Source organism: Puma concolor, chromosome C1 (genome assembly GCF_028749965.1).
Source record: "Puma concolor isolate L17-30 chromosome C1, mPumCon1.1.hap2, whole genome shotgun sequence".
Classification (NCBI taxonomy): domain Eukaryota; kingdom Metazoa; phylum Chordata; class Mammalia; order Carnivora; family Felidae; genus Puma; species Puma concolor.
In genome coordinates this window covers 141,225,768-141,234,115 of record NC_141674.1, presented here as the reverse complement: position 1 = coordinate 141,234,115, position 8,348 = coordinate 141,225,768, and positions in this window count along the sequence as shown.

Sequence of the window (8,348 nt, the reverse complement as noted above, 5' to 3'; positions counted from 1 at the left end):
AAGTAATAGAGAGAGGGCAGGCAGAAGGGGAGGGAGGGAAAAGGAGACACAGGTGCAGAGAGAGAAAGGCAGAGAACAAACAGAAATAAGCCCAGAGCAGGGAGGGGGAAAAGTACCTTTGTCCACATGATAGAGCGTCCAAGCGATGCTTATGTTCAAGTGATAAGACATCGTTCGTTCCAGGAAGGCCTGGGGTCAGTCTGCTGGTAGTCATTGCTGTCACCTTTGTCCTGAGACAAAGTGCCCAAAAGAGGAACTGGATAAATGGCACAATATCCCAGCACAGGGGATGTGTGCATTGTAGGGACCATACTTTTCAACTGAGAGATCGAAGAGGAAATCTCGGAATGGAAACCTGATTTCAAAGGATGTCAGCAGATCTTTGCAGACAGGCCAGGTTGAGTCCCCTGTTCTCCCACTTGCACTCCAGCTCCTCTAGGACACCTCATGGACCTTCTCCGGCTGTGGTGATCCGTTGGGAGCTAGGGGACACTCATGAACATTTTTTTCTGCTTGTAGGAAATGGTGACACTACTCTGAGGGGCTAGCGCTCTGGCACAAAAGCTGGGTGGACTGGGCTGGGGGGCTCCAGGTGCCTTTGCTCCTCTTTTCTCTCCACCTTCTGCTTCCTTCCCCACTCAGCCCTCTACTCCAGAAAGACACAGCAGCCAAAAATAACTAGTGTGTTATTCACTCTCAGTGTTCTGAACGTTAATGAATCCCCACCCCATACTCCCAGGCTGGAGAAGCTCTGTGATGATTATTCCCGGGACAGTGTTGTGACACAGATGGGCACCCTGACAAGTCTTGAGCAGGACCACCGCTCCATTATCACAGATGTCTTTTTAGATCGGTGGTCATCAATCACAGAATGTTCCTCTTTGGCCTCAGGCTCGACCCAGGAATGCTGAAGAGAAACAGTTGCCTGTTTCCCTGTCAGGCTTTACACTACATGGGTGCTTGTATAAAGGAACAAGCATGGTGGGCACGTGGGCTACTTCTCCCACCATCCTTTCTGATGGTGACATCGCGGGACAGTTCGTAGAAAGAAAGGCACAGTTTGGAGAACTTTCCCCAGGTCGCATCACATTTCAGCAGCAGTCTCAACAGAAAACCCCCGAGCATCCCTTGCTTCCCATAATAGCCATTAGTGATTCATTATCCATGAACTTATTTATACCCTCTTGGTCCTACTCATTTCTTCATGTTCTGCCTCTTAAAGAAACAAGTTTCTTTGACTTAGTATTATGTAAAGTACTTCCTCCTTTTCGGTGAGTGTGCTGAATTTAGCTCTTTATACTTACTGTTGCTACTCGGTGAATAAATCCATGTCCTATATCCCATAGGATTCGATTAATTTATGTATTTATTTAACAAACATTTTATTGAGTGCTTCTGATGACGAAAGAGTTGTTCTTTTTTTGTCGCAGTTTACGTTCACAGAGCTATATTCTTCTTTCCTTGCTCACCTACTTATCCTTAACTGTGCACCCCAGGCAACATTTTATCTTTTTCGGTGGTTTGCAGCTGGCACTCTCCACAGGACCCTAGCTGTAGACTTCCACATTTTTGTGCAAAGCCAGGGTAATATTCCATATTGTGTTCCCACTGCTCCTGCTCATGATGGCCTACATTTTGTTGTTTTTTGGTTACAACTATACCTGTTCACTGTATATTGTCACTAATTGTTACTAGAATTGTTCGGAATCAGTGTTTGAGTATTTTGGTCTCCACCACTTCTTCGTAGTACTTTTCCCCAGTGCCATTACCTTCCACTCGCTCATACTGAAATGCATTTGGTGTTTTAAAAAACTATGTGCAAAGTCTAGAAACATCTCATTGATTAGCATCTTACTGTCTGGAAGATTTCATCCTATTCTGCTGTCTAAGTTCAGGTCAACGCAAAAGCAGCTACACCTGATGTTTATTTGCATATTAAATATTGTACTAAATAAAAATTTAGACTTACCAATCAATTTTCAACCCCATCCCTTATCTACAATCACAGAGAACAAAGAGACCTATGTCATCATAACCCACAAATAATTTATCAGCCTCTTTTAAGCCCATAATTATAAGATCCTTCACTATTGAACCCTCTCTGATAGTTTTCCACTTTCTTTGTTCCTAACCTTTATCCTCCTATCAAAAGCATTGATAAAAATAGAGATGTGAATAGCTGCAAAGTTTAAGCCAAATCCTCAAGCACCAAAGCAGCTGAAGATATCATTTCCTATTGTGGATGGTGTCAGAGTGTGAAAGAGACCGCTAGCTGTCTACCAAAATCCATTTTCCCTTTCTACTGGCACACACCTAAACCTCACTTAATGGAATCCCTTCTTGTTCTGAGTGGTCGCGTGGCCAAGCTGCCGTTAACTTCTAGTGTATTGAGCCACTAAGTGTTTGATCTATTTCTTACCTTAACTTGGTCTAACCTGGCTAATAAAAGGAATTACTTCCCTTAGAGTCAGGTCTCTCTCAGCCAAAGGGTAATTTCCATAACCTAATAAGCAGATGTCCTGGCTGCCAAGTCATGAGGTAAAATTTTTGAGAGGAAAAGACACTGCTACTTACTACTGTCAGCCTTGACAGTCTGATTGTAAGAGATAGGAAGGAATGCTATGTGCATCCTCACGGCTAAGTCTCCTGGTAGATACTTCCCTGTGTCTAATTCATTGATTTCCGCCCCCCCCCCTTATTGTTTCTCTCATGGTTTCTATAACATTTACAGCTTCTGCTGAAGGAGAAATATCCAAAAAGTCAAGGCTACCATTCTGAGAGTTTTTGATAAATGATCAGAGTTATGTAACTACCATCACAGTCAAGATATAGGATATTTCCATCTATTTAGATCCCCTCCCCAAATATTCCCCATGAAAGTTTCCCCTTGTGGCCAGCCCCTCCCTGTACCCTCAGCCTCTTGTAGCCACTGATCTGTTTTCCCTAGAATGTCACATAAATGGAATCACAGAGTAGGTATATAGCCTTTCGCATGTGGTTCCTTTCATTAACACAGAGCATGTATACTTCACCCATGTTGTGTGTCGCAGTAATCTGGTCTGCATGGAATGAATTGCAATCCATTATATTGGTATATCACAGTTTGCTTATCCGTCTCCCGGTTGAAGGGCTTTTGGATTGCTTTCAGTTTGGGGCTATTATAAATAAAACTACTGTAAACATTTATTCGTGCACAGGATTTTGTGTGAACAGAGTTTTCATTTCACTTGGGTAAATAACAAGCAGAGGTTGCTCAGTTGTATGGGAAGTGTGTGTGTAACGTTATAAGAAACTGTTGAACTGTTTTCCAAAGTACCTGTTAAATTTTGCACTCCCAGCAGAGTTCAAAAATTTTTTTAATTTATCATTCTAATAGTGCCAAAGATTCACTTTGCCTATTCTGGAATACCATACACATGGAATCGTTTGTCTGGCTTCTTTTGCTTAGACATTACTGTCTTCAAAATTCATCCATGTTACTACATGTACCAGTAGTTCATTCTTTACTGCTGAGAAGCATTCTGTTATATGATATACTTCTTTTGTTTATGCGTTAGCCTCTTGATGGACGTTAGGATTGTTTCCAGTTTGGGGCTATTACGAATAAAGCTGCTACGAATATTCTTGTGCTTATCTTTTTATGGACATATGCTAACCTTCTCTTGGGCATATGTGTAGGAGTGAAATTTTTAGGTTACAGAGTAGGTGTGTGTTGAACTTTATTAGAAACCCCTACCCAAATTTTGTAGTCTCTTTTCTTCTTCTTCTTCTTTTTTAGAGAGACAGAGAGCAAGTGGGGGAAAGAGGCAGAGAGAGAGAGAGAGAGCGAGAGAGAGCTGGATGCTTAACCACTAAGCACCCCAGGAGCCCCTTGTATTCTTTTTTTCTTAAAGAGAATCTTTGAAATTATATAAGCTTCAAGTCCCATAAAGCTGAATCTGCCCTGCAAACAAGATTTCATTCAAGAGGCCAAAGTTACAGACACATCTCCTCCCAGTGAGTCCAGTCCGAATACTCATGGCGACTGCGGGAGTCCTCAAATGCCTTGTCCCTGGAGTGCAGTGTCTTGCCTTCTCACAAGCATGACAGGCCAGACCTGGGTGGGCAGCTTAGCACACGTGCCCTGTAATCAGCACATCTGTACGTCCTGAGAGAGCGGGCAGTTGCCAGGTAACTCCGAACTCGATCCTTCTTGGCTAACTCTCAGTTAATTGATACTGCAATTAATAGCCTTTGGGAGCACTGATGTATCTGGATCACTGCATCAGCTCTCCTACGTGTTGGGTGATGTCAGAGGCCAGATAAGTCATTAAGATACCTGTGACCCATGTGCTCTCAACGGCCAGGAAAGCAGTGCTCTCCTGTTTGCCCTTTGCAGTGGAAGATGCACCAGGCGGTAGGGATGTGTGGAAAGGCCAACCTGTGTTCTGAGCCTGTCCCCACCACCTCTGGGTGGAGGAGACCGGTCAACAGCTTTGCCTCAGCTAGAGGCATCTTGCACTTACCAAGACGCTAGGCACTTCCCTGTCCCTGGCCATGGTCTAATCCACCACTCGGCTTAGTTTCCAGGTTTTCAGGGTCATTTTGCATTTGGTTCATTTCTGAAAATGATCCAGTGATGAAAGACATGAAGTTTGCCTGTGGTTATTGTACTTCCTCTGCACAAAGAGAACGCTCACTCCACAGTGCTCCCTAAAGAACACACCTCTCATGCTTGGGAATCTGATTGTGATGGTCTGATTAACCCACAACGGGCTCATACCGGTTTTAGTCAGTGCAAATTGACCTAGGTCCTAGTCTTTCAGCTAATCCTATCAAAGCTTGTAGGCTGGAGGTGGGATGCGATTACAAATCCGAACATATTTACACAGATGTCCTTTTTAGCCCTGTGCACAACCAGGATTGCATTTGCATCTTGTAACAAAATCACAATTATCACAGGCCAACCTTATTAGAAACCTAAGACCAGGATATGGCAAGAAAGAAAGAAAATGGATGAAGATTAAGTGGGGGGAAGAAAAGCTCACAGGAAAGGACTTCCAGCTGCAATCAGCTGCGGACAGCAGGTTCGTGTTCAGCCCATGCGGTTATTTTCTGATTAGGCTGGATTGTCTGTCTAATCAGATTTTCTGCTCCCCGGTTCTCCATCTTATTAGGCTCTTCCCACATGTGCAGCTTGGGGTTCCCTAGCAGCCACGAGATGATTCAAAGTAACTGCCAGCAAAGCCTCTTTCTGTGGGACAGTATTTATTAGGCTTATTCTAACTCAGACCTCTCTAGTTCTGAATAAATAAGAGGACAGATTTCCTTTCTCGCACACGGGGGTCTTGTGAGAAGTCTGGGTTTCATACAAACCTAATAATGGAAATGGGTTCACGATTGATCAAAATGCTCCTCCAGGTAGAACCCGATCTAGTATGACTCCCTCAACATAAATAAATATGACTCAAGGCCCAACTATAGGCCAAGCGCCAGGCCAGGCAGTGGACATAGCATAACAGGGAGAATACGTACAGTCTGCACCTAGTATAGTCTGGGTCACAGGAGAAAATGATCTGCTTTCACTGAAAGGTATACAGGCAGAGGAGAGACAGCAAGTAGTCTCTTGTATTGCCCCTCCTCTGCCGAAGGCGAAATAACATTAGGAAACATATTTTTCCTAACAGCCAATATGGTGATCCTGGCTGCCAGGTACACAGAACAGAAGACCCTTGTGAAGTATTTATGTAAACAACTTTGGAAGACAAATCAAAATGACAAAAAGTCTTCATACAATCTTTCTATACTTTTAAACTTGACTCTTTGGGGCCACAGGAATGATAGGAGCCATTTGTAAAAATAGTATTTTAAAGAAAGTGTATTGAAGTCTACAACAACTACATTACTTAATCATACACAGAGTAATCTTATTTCAGATTCCAAGACAAGCAAAATGTGCCTGTTTAGCTGAGCAGGAAAATTCTACCCTATGGCCAAGAAGAATTGAAGGCCAAACTGAATGTGGGAAGCAAATTCACCTTCTCTTTAAATGCATCTAAATGGTTTCCAGCATGCCTGCAGCTATCTTACAAAGTCATAGAGTGCACAAGGACTTTGCGAAGACCACATCTATATTAAAGTGTTTAGAGACCCTTCTAAGAGGAATGTTATACAAATATCCTCTACCTGTGATTAAATCCAACTATGATTAGGACAGAATTTCTCATGATTTGAAAAGAAAAAAAAAATCCTGTTTACTTGTGCGTTCTTGTTTCAGAATCTGCCTCAGGCATCAAAGTTTGCCTTAGGTCTAAAATTTAAGATTATGGAGTCTATGTCCCTTTGAAGTAGGATGGGAAAGGGACAGGTGGAGGCAGCCTGAAGGCAATCTGCCTTGGGAACCAACCGCCCCCCTCCCCCCCCAGAAACAGCAAGTTCCTGCATAACAAACATGAATTCTGTAAGAGCAGGGGGTGGGGGACTGAAGTCAGGTTTCTGTTCCAGTATTTACACACACCTGGAGTTCAGAGCACTCTGCGAACTGGTACAAAGAAGGGTCCCCTTCCTGTTGCGTGGAAACTGAGGATGAGAGTGATGGGGACAGTGGGAGACGGTCCTAGAGGCATCTTCGGTAACCAAATTCTGCCTCTCAACACTCCCACTCTTCTTGCCTGCCTGACACTCAAACAGACCTTGCGATACCTGCTTTCTTAATTCTCACTACCTACAACTGCTGTCTTGGTTCTGAACTTGTCGGCCACCTGCTCTGGGACTCCTCCGGGATTCTCCGATTCAGACAACACCCCCACTGCAGAGCTCTCCACCCTGTCTCAAGCTACTTCCTATGTCTCCAATCTACTGTAGTCTCTTGGGGTGATCGAACTTTTCTCCACATATATTTTCTACTAAAACCTGCCTTTCCCTTTATCCTCTATAACAGGGGGAAATCTCTCCAGTAGTACCACTTTCTCCATTTCTTCCATCCTGCACTCCATTACCAAGCCCTGAGTATGGGTCAGCAAATCCCTTATAGCCACCTCCAGATTATCACGCCATTGCCTTTGCTCCTCAATAGTCCCTTTTGGTGATCCCACCATGTAATTATGAGACTGTCTTGTCAGCCTCCCCTCTGTGTCCCCAAGTTTCCACCATGTTCAGTGATGTCAGTCTAGGAATCAAAAATGCTAAATTCAAACTGCCTATCCGATACTTGAACTCTTATAATAATATATGTATATTCAGCCCATACCTGAAGTATATAATCAGCCCATACCTGAACACCCTGCAATAAGAAACAGCAGGAACCATGCTTTCCATTTTTAAACAGCTCTAGCTATGTGAAAATTCTTTAACAAACTGAGATCTATATTCCTATAATTAATGTTACTGATTCTAGTTCTGCCTTTTGAAGCTCTATAAAAAAGTTAAACTGCTTTTCCCATATGACAGCTCTTGGACCATTTGGCAACTTTTATCATATTCCTGCTACTTCTCTACTCCAGGGCGTTAAAATTTTTTTAATATAACACATTTTTTTTTTCTCCCGTACAGTTGCTCTCCCCCTGAACATTCTCCAGGTTGTACATATGGCATAGAGAACTGTACACATTGGTTTCATTGTGATGTGGTTTGTGGAACTAGTCTTCTCCTCCAGAGAAATTCTTTCCGTGAACACAGCCTAAGAGCTCATTAAGTTGTCATTGTGATTGGTGGTGACAATGATGGCGGTGGCAGTGGAGGTTGTGGCAGTGGTAGTGCGGTAGCGGTAGTGGAGTTGTAGTGACAATGGTGGCGGTGGTAATGGTAGTGACAACTCCATTGATCATGTAATACTGTTGATCGATCACAGTCAACTCATTAAAGCTAGAAGCTTGTTTTGCTGCTACTAAGCCATATATGTACCATCTTTCTCATGTGCTGTTAGCTTGGTGGACCAAGATCAAGATTACTGAGCTTTATCTTGGTAGATTTGAACCATCATTTCAACCTGATGAAGATGGTTTTAGACCCTGGTTTTGTCACTGTTTGTTTGCCATTCTTCCCAGCTCCGGTTCATCGGCAGATTAATGAATATGTCTTCTATATCTTTATTCACGTTGCTGATTAAATATGAATCAAACAGTGCTCACGTTGGAGGCCTATGAAAAGACACTAAAGAGTGTCCTTCAGGGTAACATCTATCTATTAATCAGCATCCTTTGGATACAGTTGTTCAATTCATCAATTTTAATGTACCTCATTTTTCTTGTTTTCTCCCCAAGGCTATCCTTGAAATTTGTCTGCTTCATTTATATCTCTTTTCTCATTTGTACCAGTTTAATAACTATGACCCCCACCCAGAAAAATATTAGTTTGATATGACTTCTTCA